The sequence below is a fragment of the Lineus longissimus genome, chromosome 11 (assembly GCF_910592395.1).
Source record: "Lineus longissimus chromosome 11, tnLinLong1.2, whole genome shotgun sequence".
Taxonomy (NCBI): domain Eukaryota; kingdom Metazoa; phylum Nemertea; class Pilidiophora; order Heteronemertea; family Lineidae; genus Lineus; species Lineus longissimus.
In genome coordinates, this window is record NC_088318.1 from 8,418,762 (window position 1) to 8,432,308 (window position 13,547).

At 41.3% G+C, this 13,547-nt stretch overlaps 1 protein-coding gene across 3 annotated transcripts in view; it reads left to right on the forward strand.

Moving 5' to 3' along the window:
* The first annotated feature begins 3,296 nt into the window (after positions 1–3,296).
* Positions 3,297–13,547, forward strand: part of LOC135495767 (calcium-transporting ATPase type 2C member 1-like) — a 465,754-nt gene continuing 455,503 nt past the window's right edge. For all 3 annotated transcript variants that reach the window (XM_064784671.1, XM_064784673.1, XM_064784674.1), the window contains exon 1: positions 3,297–3,429. The gene's annotated coding sequence lies outside the window, so the exon portion shown is untranslated. The remainder of the gene's footprint in view (positions 3,430–13,547) is intronic.

Below are 13,547 nucleotides of genomic sequence, written 5' to 3' on the forward strand. Positions count from 1 at the left end.
ATCCCACTTGCACGTTTTCTTTAGTAATGACTTTTATTCTATCATGTATTAATGTTTTATTGTTTTATCATAAATTGTAAAGCGCTTAGAAGTTTTAACAACGTTAAGCGCTATAAAAATGTTTTTAATAATAATAATAATAATACCATCATGAAGGTTTGGGGTTCCACTCGAGCGCCCCAGCCTTCCCCCCAATGCACTGGCTAAACATGTCAGAAGGACGAGGGTTGGGGGGGGGGGTTCAATAGTGCTTGCACTTTACATATGAATCTGCCGGAGTATGCCAGACTATGATAGTCCGGACACTATTCCAGGGGGGGGGGGGCATTTTCCATTTCTTTGCCGGCTATTGTGATGATGGGAGTTGAGTTACTGCTAAAGAGATACACGGAGAAAACCGTCTATCAAAACAAAAATTGGCGGAATTTCAAATGAACTATATCAGGTTCCTAACCAGGGGGTTTGAGCCTCCAACCTTCAGGCGCTGCGCGCTTACTAGGGCACTGCACTGATAATATTATGGCAGATTGACTACATCCTGTGATATAACACCCTCCAAGGCTGGCAGGCGGTATTTGCACCACGCCACCACGGGCACCACGCGACCACCACGCCACCACGCGAACAGGCGGAGCGATCATAATGACGATATCAAAATAGCGGTCGATTCATTGGATCATGGTTTCTTGGAACAATTATAGATGGCGTTGGCTGCTATCCTAGCTTCTCTGATGCCCGTTCTTGGGATTATTGGAATAAAGGCCTACGCCAACTACGGAAATACGTACTGAATTACCGTTGAGTAACTAGACCTACCCCAACTGACGACTGACCTGCAAAAACCATACGAGTACGAGTGGGTTATATAGTCTCCCTTTAAAGGGGTGGCCGTTCGTTTGGGTGGGGTGGGTTGGGGGGGGGGAGGAGTTAGATTTATCACTCACTCGAACACGTGTGCATAGTTTCAACCGGCATACTGTTGTGTGAGAGACCCTTATTTGCGACTTTGTGTAACTTTATCTTGCCTACCTAGCTGTTGCCTATAGTTTCCCATTAAATGGGGACTATGTAGGAGCAGGGGGTCAAATTGGCCAACTTTAGCTGACTTATAAACAGAGTAAGGGCATTAGGTCTTACTAGCATTGTACCCGTAGCCCAGGCAGGTTCAAATGGGCTATACCTTGAATAGATTGAATTGCAATGAAAATCTAATGTCGGCCTCCAAATGGCTTGAACCAATTGCACTATCAGTCACTACTATAACCCCAAAATGCGTGCTCCTCCAACATGTAGCAAGGTCTCGGGCAAGGCACTTACTCGACAGGCAAGCTAGAAGTTCAGCACCGTGAGCAGCTCCTTGATAAGGCCATGCCAAGTTCAGAGTGCCTCTTCAGATACATCAAGTATTGAAAGCTGTGGTGAGCACATAAACAGACCATGGTAACCTTCATTTGAAAATCCCTTCATAATCAAGGGCTAGCTCTGGCTAACACAGCACCCACAGACGGGCAATAGCCCACCAATTTGATCCCAGCTCCTTACTGCGGAAAACCCAAGTCAAGAAACCAAAAGTACCAAAAATACATTTTTGTTTACATTTGAACTGGACACATACGTTTGTTTACAATTTCTTTCCCCGCGAAATCTCGAAGATCAGGTGACCTGCAATCGTGGATTGAAAATAACATTAACCTTGGTTCAGCAGGTCAACAGGTACAGGCTGTTCCAATCATCCCCCTACAGCCAGCTGTTCAACAGGTAGTGTTACTCACCCCACAGGGAGTGCAGGTAATTGATTAATCCCCTGCATAACTAAACAGCAATGGCTTGGCTTCTGTGAGTGGTAAGGAGAATTGACAGTGTCCGATTAAAAATCCCTCATTACTGCTCCGCTGAAGTAAATTTCCGAAAATAAACATAACGTTGCATCAGGATAACATATCACCTGCAAACGTGCAAAATTTCGAGACGAAACACTACCCCCAAATGGCACTTTATCGAGCCGCCTTATAGTATTATGATATAGATTTGATTCATCACTGAATGTATCCCTGTTACAGGCGTGACTAGGTTAGGACAAACTGTGAGAGGTGAGAGACTCACTGGCTACTTTGTGTAACTTTATGTTGCCTACCAAGATGCTGCCTATAGTGCCCCTTTAATGGACAAGTCTCTGTACAACACGAATTCGCAATAATAGGTCTCCGATCTATACTTTCTCCGCAGTGACAGTATTGTGATAACAATAATGGTGTGATAAGATCTCTCATGACAAACGGTTGGACACGGATGTGTAGCGGCTTAATAATAGCCCTGCTTTTTGCGAATGCCATCAACAAGTAATAAATACTCGTAAATTCCGTCAGGCAACAACGCAGTATACCAACATGCCATCTATAATTGGTAGGTGTAACCACAACTCTCAAGTGTCTGTGGTCTGTTTTGATATCGTCATTATGATCGCTCCGCCTGTTCGCGTGGTGGCGTGGTGGTCGCGTGGTGCCCGTGGTGGCGTGGTGCAAAATACCGCCTGCCTCCAAGGCTACGTGCCGATTGGTTCGCTTGAAATGGTTTGATCGGCTATTCGAAAATGCGAGTCGAAAATAGCCCGAATAGATCACGCACCTGTATTAAAGCACGCGGGCGTGCACGAAAATAGTTCAGTTTGAGGTCTCGCCATACCAGTTGAATGGTATTTTCCATTTAAGATATATTTTTTCTAAAATTGAGAATAGGTGTGTTTAAAATGAAGAAAAGGGAACGAGTTTACAATCCCCGATCACACCCCAAAAAAGGTCATCGGTTGACTAACCAAGCACCACTGTTCAATGGATTTATACTAGGCCCCTAGTTGAACGCGATCAAACTACGTCATTTCCGATCGGGGATTCTAAAGTTTAGCCAAAATGTCATGGTTTGACAGGCTAGGATAGGTCCATTTGGCTTTGAAAGCGTTCCTCCCGGTAGGCCAACGTCTCGGAAAAAGTTATGAGCATGTAGAGGAAAACGGCCTATAACTTTATCACAGATACGTGGCCAATAGCGAACGTGTAGTTCCATTTTAGCCACTTCACTCTTGTCGCCTGCCGCGAATCATGTGGCCTTGCGCAAATAGTGCACTTAAATTGTTCTAAAAAGGCATAATATTGCTATAGTTTGTACGTTTTTTAAGTTGGAATTTTTGTTTTTCAACATTTTGAAATTTCTGTCGAGGCAAAATGTAATATTTTGGCTGGATAAAGTTTCTTGCGCAATCAATGAATCATGGGAGCAACCTAAAATGTGGAAGCGGGAATGATTGTCAACTGGCCAAGCGAGGCTGTTGTACATGATGTACATATTGGTATCGCATTTCGTGTTGTGAAGAATATTCAAAGAATAACTATACTGATAGTGACAGGACTCGGCCGAGTTGCAGGTTTTTACTTCGTATGGTTACAATACTTTACTATCTATGTTGCTTTTTGTCGCTTTTACTTGCCCATAACGGCGTGGCCAGCGCTGTAACCTTGTCCACACATAGATATAACCCTTCCCTAACACTATGATCTTTGTACCCTGCGAAAATAGATTTCGGCCATTTTGAAAGGGTCGCACTAAACAGTGTCCACCAGGTTAAAAGCATTTTTCAAGTCATCAAAATAAAATCTAATGGTCGTACACGAAATAAGCAGGATATGTTCCAAATTTCCTGATTGTTTCATGACATTTGTGTGCTAGATTAGCGAGTTGTTGTCTAAAATGTACCAGCGTCCACCACCAAGTTGGCGGTCATGTTGGATTTGACTTGGAGGAAATGATAGGGCTTCACCCTGTGATTTTAGACAAGTATCTCCCTTATCTTACATCCAAATGTCATAAAATTTTCAGGAAATGTGTTTTATGGTGTACTTATTACGTTTATGGCTACTCAATTTTATTTTGATGACTTTATACTTTACTTTAAACCTGTTACCTGGTGGACGCTGGTCGATGCTGTTTAGGATGACCGTTTTGAAACGACCCTTTTCACAGGCAACGTTTCATTACCATTGCATAAAAGTAAAAATATTCAAGCTTATTCAAGCAATTTACTTCAAGTTGTCCGTGATATTTTGAATGCTTTTGGTGATGTTTTGATTGAAAACACGACTTTTATGCCATGGTAAACTTACGCTGTCTGTGAAAAGATGGCTGAAATGTATTTTCGCATACGATATTTCCTGAGTTTAATCCCTAAAACTGCTGAAATTCTTATTTACGATACTGTAAGAATCACAGGAGCATGAAGTTTAAGTCCAAATAAATGCTTTTACGAATTTGTGCTCGCAGGAGTAGGCCTACTGGAATAGCCACTTTGCATGATTCATTGAATAGACACCCTTCGAAAATAAATTTCAGCCATTTTGAAACGACCCTTTTCACCGCTTTTCGCAGGCAAGAATTGTTTATAATGGCATAAAAGTAAAAATATACAAGCTTATTCAAGCAATTTACTTCAGGTTGTCCATGCCTTTCAATGTTCATGACATCTTTAATGCTTTTGGTGATGTTTTGATTTAAAACATGACTTGTATGTCATTGTAAACTTACGCTGCCTGTGAAAAGATGGCCGAAATTTATTTTTGCATACGTCTATAGACAACCTGCAAAAAATAAATTTGGCCGTGGCTATTCTTACGATGATCCCTTGCGCATTTTACATTCAAACTACTGGCTAGCCTATAGGACTTACTGGACTTTGCGCAATGAAACGAAACGAGCGAAATGGGGGCGCTACCAGTACCATTATGTTTTACCCCGGTACGTCAAGTTCGATACATGGTGTCAGTCACCAGTATGGATGTGTTTTCCATTATGAATACGTGTTTTTAAAAATCAAAATCATTAATTTCCTTTGCATTAGAAGAAAACGATGACGACGTTTCAGTTAAGGAGCCTAAGTTTTGTGGACCCAATGGCCAAATTGGCTGAAAAGTCGATTCACCGGTCACAAATGGTCGAAAATGACCCCCAAAACTTCAGACCCCCCAACCTGGTAATTATCAGGGTCAGCCCACAACAAAATTTCTATGGTTTGAAGATCTAACCCCGGGCTGTATCTGCCGGAAATTGATTTTCATCGGCACGTCTGGGAAAAATCTATGCCGATGGGGCGCTAAACTTGACCAATTCAACTTTTTAATGCATTAGCAATTTGATAATAAATGTAGTGTTTACCTGTAACCGCTTGAGGTCTGGACTTAAAACTTTGTTTACAAATTCACACCAAATTTCATTTCAAAATTATTCTTTGTTTGGCGTAATGCAAAAAAGCATGAAACACTCATGATACGGCCCCGTAGTTTTGTCGGATTTTCGTGGGGTTGGGGGTGGGGGGGGGGGGGAGTTAGCGCTTAGCATTGGCTATGGTATACGTTTGATAGTCACTTCTCAATGGCTTTGTGTAGTTCTTCGGTCATGGGTTTGATTCGTGAGATATTCTCTTCAAAATGTTTGTGTTGTGCTATCTAAATGGTCATGGGTTTGATTCTTTAGGTTACTACGGTTCAGGTCCCATGGTGTCTGAGATCAGTGATCGAGTACCATAGTGTTTCAGGAGGCAGCTACCTGTATGGCGGTTACAAGTCGTTGTCTGAATATGATGTGAACCTGTTTACCGTTCAATGCTGCTCCCTGTGACACTGTAGCCGCAAATGTTCAATGAAAAAAATGCTGATAATGACTTACACGGCTTGTTCGCATCGTAAACATAGTGGTACCCGGGTTAAGTGTCTTTGCGTTTGGCCTAATTTTACAACAATTACTCCCCATGTAACCACGATCTAGGATAGACAGGCTGTGTATTATGAATAGGAAAAGTCACCTAGTTGCGTAGAATACTTTTTTGGCAAAATATTGCGCAAAGTCCAGTAAGCCAGCCTATAGTGTGGTTGCAAGTCCAAAAGACCATGACAACATTTGATTCAGTTAAGTCAGGCATGACAAATCATTGTTCTGCCCTCCAACATGGCTGACTGTGAAAACACTTTATAGACACCCTGCGAAAATGAATTTCGGCCATTTTGAAACGCACCTTTTCACAGGCAACGTTCGTTCACCATGGCATAAAAGTAACAATGGACATGCTTTTTCAAGCTATTTAGGCCTACTTGAAGTTGTCCATGTCTTCCAATGATCATGATATCTTGAATGCTCTTGGAGATGATTTAATTTAAAACATGACTTTTATGTCACAGTAAACTTACTCTGCCTATGAAGGCCTTTTCAAAATGGCCAAAATTTATTTTCGCATACGATCTATTCTTACGACAATCTTTTTCACCTTTGTGCCTTAATCCTAACCCTAACACTTGCCCTGACCCTAACCCGTACTCCTAGCACCAACCCTAACCCTTCCAGATCCCTTGCAGTTACACTAGTCAAGCTCCCTAGTCCTCAGTTTAATCTCTGAACTTGCATAAATCCTAAGTTACGACTAGTCGTAAAAATAGCTACGTTGAATAAATTTCGGCCATTTTGAAAAGAAGGCCCTTTTCACAGGGAGTAAATGTTTACCATGGCACAAAAGTACAAATAGAAATATACAAGCTTATGCCTTATTCAAACAATTTACTTTTGTCCAAGTTCGGGGTGTCCATGTAATTGTGACGTCTTCCAATGTTTATGATATTGATATTTTGAATGCTTGGTGTTGATTTGAACATGACTTTTGTTTCATGGTAAACTTCCGCTGCCTATGAAAAGGCCCTTTCAAAATGGCCGAAATTTATTTTCGCAAGCTGTCTATCATGCTGAAAAAGGGCAAACATGCAAAATCATGAAATGCGATATATTGTGACCTCGGTGGGTACCCCTTGCAAAGAGAATGAAATTGTCCCAGAAGCGGAATCAGTCTACGATCCAGACTAGGAATATGTAATTGATATCAGTTCCCGCGTAATCTGATGGCCTCTGTTTGGTTTACGCTGAGTGGCATATCTGCTGCAAACAGGCCAGACTCTAATTAGGACACGCTCAATATAGCCATTCCCTGATAGAGAGGCATCCGTGATTGACTGGATAGCAATCCAAAAGAAACAACCCCAAGCATGTTGTCTGTTGGACAACTAACTGGCTACTAGCTCATGCTGACCACATGGGCTCCATCCACCCATGGGTGAAAGATAAAAAATTTCATGAATATTATAAACCTATGGGGCTATGCTAACTAATCTAAGTGGACATTTGGGATATATTATCAATTAGGTATATGTACTAGTTACAAATGTACTTCAAACTCTACAATGAACTAACTTAACTTATGGTGAAAATGCCCCAGCCATAGCAACCACCAACGGCCTAACTGACACATGCATACTAGTGCAGGGTATACAGAATATGCATCAGGTCATGTCCTGGATTTTTAACTCTGATTTGCAAAATGAGCACCAACAAAGTACTGATTTTACATCATGTGTGGTATATTTCAGTTTAAGATGACCATATTTTGATACGTTAGGACATTATGTACCCATGGATATCATACATCAACTGTCTTGAACTCTCAGCCTCACAGAACATGGCACCCAACATGTGTCTCTCAGCATGTTTGACCCGATCTGTCAAGCCACTGTTCATTTGAAGATTTCTCAGAACGATTTTAATTTCAAGCCATCAGACCGCTTGCATCTGAAAGAAGGCATCATTATGTGCCAAAATGTGCATAGATACTGAGCTAATTGGCTGAGACCACGCTAAGACGACAGCTTTTTTCTGTTGATTGGCATTTTAGAACCCTGCCCCTCATGACTATAACCAATAATATAGCAGAGACCAGTTGAGGTATGAAATCAACATTTTGCATACCATTAGTCAAGATATCAAGAGAGAGGCCTAGTGGATTTTTCACCCTCAAGGCTCTTTAAGCCTCCCAGAACACGCCCAAAAAGGGCAGCCACACCCTTCAGGATTATTTAGGATTATTAATCTGTCTACTGGAGCTAAATAGGATAATATGTTTGAGGATAAATATTATAAACAGTCAGTGAGTGACCTATTCTCCAATATCAGCAAGATTGATGTGGGTAACTGTATGGTCACAGGGGACACTTTTAGTGGCACATAATCACTAGGCTACTCTCTATCAGACAGGTAGTACATTGCAGTATTAATGCACTATCATGCATTGGTACCAAAACGAGGCTGAGTTTTAGCAACGAGGCTGAGTTTTAGCAGATAAGGATATAATATGGCCTAGATTGCAGACTGAATAGAACTCTGGTCTATCGTATGATAGGCAGAGAGTGTATCCACTGGGCCACCATGGCAGACTTCCTGGGCAGTCCATTGCGTCATCCTAATTATTGGGTCTACTTATTCGTGCAGCTGGACGATTAGCCAATGGTCATTGCTGAAACGAAACTGTAAGGGGATTTTCTGTCACCAAATCAGGATACTCGACGTATAACGCTTTGGCATACACAAACACTTAATTCCCATGCTTCATTTCTCCTGTGGTATAATGGGTTAGCGGGGGGTCGGGTTAATATCACCAATGAGACATTGAGAGCCTCATAATTCCTTAATCCGCTCCCCTGTTAGAATATAAGCTGTAGACAGTAAAGCCATCGACTGATATCTACAGTGCAGTGAAGTAACTAAGATCGGGGCATTCACCTGGGTCATGAAATCATATTTTGCGGTATCAAAATGGGGTAAATGTCGTCCTCTTTATCCTGGCCCTGGGTGAATTTTTCAGAATTTTTTACTATAGATCATTACACTTGATTGGGAACATTGTTTAAAAAATGTGAGCATGCCAACTCACCGCCTGAAAATTACATTTTGGGGGGAAATTTCAGGTAATTTTTTGTGGCATTGTGATTAGTACATTCAATACATCTCGCTATAGGTTTATGGCGCTAAACCCCTCTGATTAAAAATATATGATGCAGCTCTCATAAAAAGAGTTAATATGGGCCGAAAGCAGTAAAATTTGCAACGGTATCGCAGTTGTGACGTTTTGACATGACAACAGTCGACACTGGAGTACACAAAATCACGTCAAAACATGGTACCAGAATCCTACATGTTTTTGGTAAATTTGGTGCAAAATTTGGTCTTTTCTGAGGCTGCTATGGCAAAGGGTGTATCGCCATTTCGCCTACAATCATTTCGCCTACAGCCATTTGCCTACAATCATTTCGCCTATAACCATTTCGCCTATTAGCCATTTTGCCTACTGGCCATTTCGCCTACTTGTCAATTCGCCTACTAGCCATTTTGCCTACTTGTCTTTTCGCCTACTAGCCATTTCGCCTACTTTTACTGCTATTTTTGTTTTTTTATGAATTGGAAAGGAAGTAGGACTTTCTGGATATTTGTATTGAACAGAGGTGGTTTGAGGCAAATTTTTAGCTGGCAGATAGAAGTACGGTCACTATGCATTAGCAGAAAATTAGTTAGTTTGCTTATGTTGTGTGACACACTTTATAGTGATCAAATTAATCCAGTAATTAATCCAGTTACCAAATTAGAGCTTCAACAACAACAAATTAGTGTATGATGATTGGGACTCTTAAAGGGAAATGGGATACAATCCTCTGCTACAGTAGGCCTACATAGGGCCAAACATATATTTTTGACAGATACCAAATAAATGTGGTGGATTTGCAAATCCTCTGCAACAGTAGGTATAAGGCCTGATAACTTATATTTTTTACTGATACTGGTATCAATATGGAGGATTTAAAACAAATATATTCAAAATTATGTGAAATGGCATTTTCTGTATAGGCGAAATGGCAGTAGGCGAAATGGCGAGTAGGCGAAATGGCAGGTAGGCGAAATGGCAAGTAGGCGAAATGAGAAATAGGCAAAATGGCAGGTAGGCAAAATGGCTGTAGGCGAAATGACGGTAGGCGAAATGGCTGTAGGCGAAATGGCTGTAGGCGAAATGGCTGTAGGCGAAATGATTGTAGGCGAAATGGCGATAAACCATGGCAAAGTGCCTCTGCTCATCATACATCACAGCTATTAAAAAGTATTATAATCAAAAATACTTTTTCTTTCCAATGGTATGATTTACCAAAAAAAAGGAAAAGAGTGACCTAAATTTCCGTAAACATTGTTCCCAATTTTAATGTATGGATCTCTACTCCTCTAGTCCAAAACCTAAAACATGATATAAAGTGAAAAATGTTGTTTACTAACAATGGTGTTTGCTAACTTATATCAAAGAATGAATGATGCCTATAGTTTGGTTCAACATGTTCAGAAATGCTGCAAATCGCTCTCATTTTAAAAGTATCACTTCAAATTTTATCAAACCTACCTCAAGTTGATCGTTGCATTATCATTTACTGTCCGAGGATTTAACCCATTCATAAGTTCATTCCGACCATAAGCGCTCCAGAAAATGACGAGTTTGTGCAGGATATGAGGCCCTATGCTTCTTCTTCTTCCATTCTTCCTTTTACTGGGATGCAGTCATTGACAATCATGCCCGAGGCATTCGGCCAAGGAGGGGAAGTCCATGCAAGCTACTCATGTTTCTCACTTGGTGGGGTCTTTAACCTGCCCTAGCATAGACACCAGATACAAGGAACCTCGGTTTTAAGTCTCATTCGAAGGACTGTGTCCAGAATACAATTCCTGGGTTCTCCCGGGATTGAACCCGGGCCCTATTGCGTGGTAGCCCACTGTGTTAACCACTAGGCTATGGCGCTATGCTAAATGCACGTGTCAAACATGGCGCATCATGATGACACTTCTTGCAACAGAGCGTCTGGAGCTTGTGTAACATCACTTGTCATGCTGTATCTTCAATGGTGCGAAACCCCTGTGCAAATGATGTGTAGTGAAATGTCCTTTGCTGTATCATCGGGCCTTTGTGGTCGGAATGAACTTTTAAATGCATTGCATTGAAGGGCTTGGACAAGATTGAAGTAGGTTTGATGAAAATTCAAGGGCAGTGAAAATGACAGTGATATGCAACATTTCTGAACATCTTGAACCAAACTATAGGCTCATTGGCTCAAATGCCTGATTGCTTACCAAAACGAAAATAGAGCCAAAGAACAGTTAAGAAAAATTATGCAAAACTGAATAGTGGGGATTAATCCTACATAAAAGTAGTTCTTCCGTGGTGTGCACAGTAGACGTTGGCCGATAGTGGCTTCGTTGGTTGGTGGTCAGAAGTCAGAAGTAGGTACATTTAGTCCTATACCATTGAAAATTAAAACCGGGGTGATACTCGGGTTGGAGGTCTGGGATCCAACAGAAATTGAAGTGAAGGAGATGCTTGACAGTTTATTATAGACCACGAGATGCGGAATGCGAAATCGTGAGATGCCACAGAATGTATTGCAAATATGAATCATGAAAAGGTGAACATTCATGGTTCCGAGGCTATAGTACGGAGCTATCCTTTTTGGCTCACCGTAGGGGAGTCTATACAACACCGCTGTGTCCGTCGTCATCGTCTGTATCTAGTTCCAAAAACAGTGCAATCTATTTCAACCGCTTGAGCTATGAACTTGAAACTTCCTACACAAGACCCCCCCCCCCCCACCCCTCCAGCTCAGGTGACCTCTGACAATGAATTTCAGTCCTATCTGATTCTTGACTTGGCCACCAGAGGGCCAGAAGAGGAAACCTAAAATGTGCGATATCTCTCTTATGAGTGACTTGTTTTCGAGAAATATTTTATGGTAGGTTCTCCGAGTCCTTGCAAGGATACATCACATATCATACGGGTTTTTGATTTGACCTAATTTTATGTCGTTCATACTCTACCTGGGTCAGACTTTTGCATGTGTACTCTTATCGGACACACCCGAGAAAAATTAATTATTTATAATTGAAAAATGATTAGCTGGTTCACGTAGCTACACCTAGGCGGTGCCCCAATACAGCCTCTGCCTCGCGGAAGCCACCATTAATCAGTTTTCTCGGCGCACTGTATCACATTGTACCGCGCTTCGCCCCTCTATCCTGCCGATTATGCGAATGTCGGGTCAAAGACATGAAAGAAGGACCGCCATTGGACGCCTTTCTTGTCAAGAGTACTTCTGGACGCGAGTGAGACCGCTCTTTTAGCTCACCTCTGGGGAACTTGATAAGGGGGTCCGTTATCTGTTAGCGGAGCACGTTTCGTGTCCGCTAGGGCTAGATGGCTAAAACTTGGGGTGATGGTAGCTTTGGGCAATATGTCAAGACGTATTTTTCTTTTTCGTGATATGACCGACTTTCTGGCCTCTAGGGGGGCCACCTTGGAAATTGCTAGGGCTAGATGGCTAAAACTTGGGCTGATGGTAGCTTTGGGCAATATTTTTTCTTTTTTGTGATATGACCGACTTTCTGGCCTCCTGGTGGGCATCTTTTTTTTTTTTTTTGCCTTTTTGAAGGTAATGGTTGTACGTAGAGTGACAAAATTTTAATGGTGGGTGTATATAATAAGGTTAAATGACATATCACCTGGGTTTTTGATTTGATCTACAATGGAACCTCCCTTAGCAGACACCTCTCTATTCAGGTCAATCTCTCTATTAAGGACACTAGTTTTGGTCCCAAATTGGTTGTTTCCATTCAATTTGACCTCTCTAATCAGGACACCTCTCTATTAAGAATAGCATTTGTCAGTCCCGATGGTGTCCTTAATGGGGGAGGTTCTACTGTATCAATGACATAAGTCGTACTTCCACCTATCAAATCCCCGTGTCTTTTGCGCTTACACCTATGAATTGCCATGTCTAAATAGACCCGTGTGTCAAATCCCCGTGTCTATTAGCCCCATCGAGCTCGATGGGGCTAATCGGGGGCTAATTAAGACCCGTGTTCAACACGGGTTTTTTGGTAGGCGGAATCTGAATAGACACGGCAATTGCAAGTTCTAAGATGGTGCGGTGTAGTTGCCTCGGTATTGCGCATGCGAAATTCCCCTCCAACGGGAAAGAAACACAGGAGAGCTCCCTACCTACAGCGCACCTGTCGCCGGGGCTATTAACCATTATCTAACACCACTGATAGGTGTAAGTGCGCCGCGGGTTTTTTGACACACGACAAAGACACGGGTCTTGAAAAAACACGGGGTTTTATGATAGGTGCAACTACGACTATACTTATTTTAATTTTTAATATCAAAAGAATTTTTTTTTCAAGATTTTACAATGCAACAATGTTCTGTTCATTCCCCCCATGACATATTCCATAAATTTGAGCATTATCACATGTTGAAATCTTGAAATTTTAAGCGAATTATTACATCGTAATCATACGAGTTTTGATATGTTTCTGCCTCTACAGGTGATATTTTGATTTGATTTTTATGTATGCTCATGTTACCCCCTCTAGTATTCAATGACATTGAAAAAGCCTAAAATATCAAAGAATATGAAAATATGAAAATATTGATAATTTCTATACAATGTCACTAACATTAAATGAGAATTTCTGTTCACTAAAAGTATTAGAAGTAACTCTAGTTTCCAGCAAAATTCAAAAACTTGGACAAAACAAAATTTAATCAAGCGGATATATCTTTCTCATTTTAGGGCCTTTTTTAATTTTCAAAATCAAACTATCAA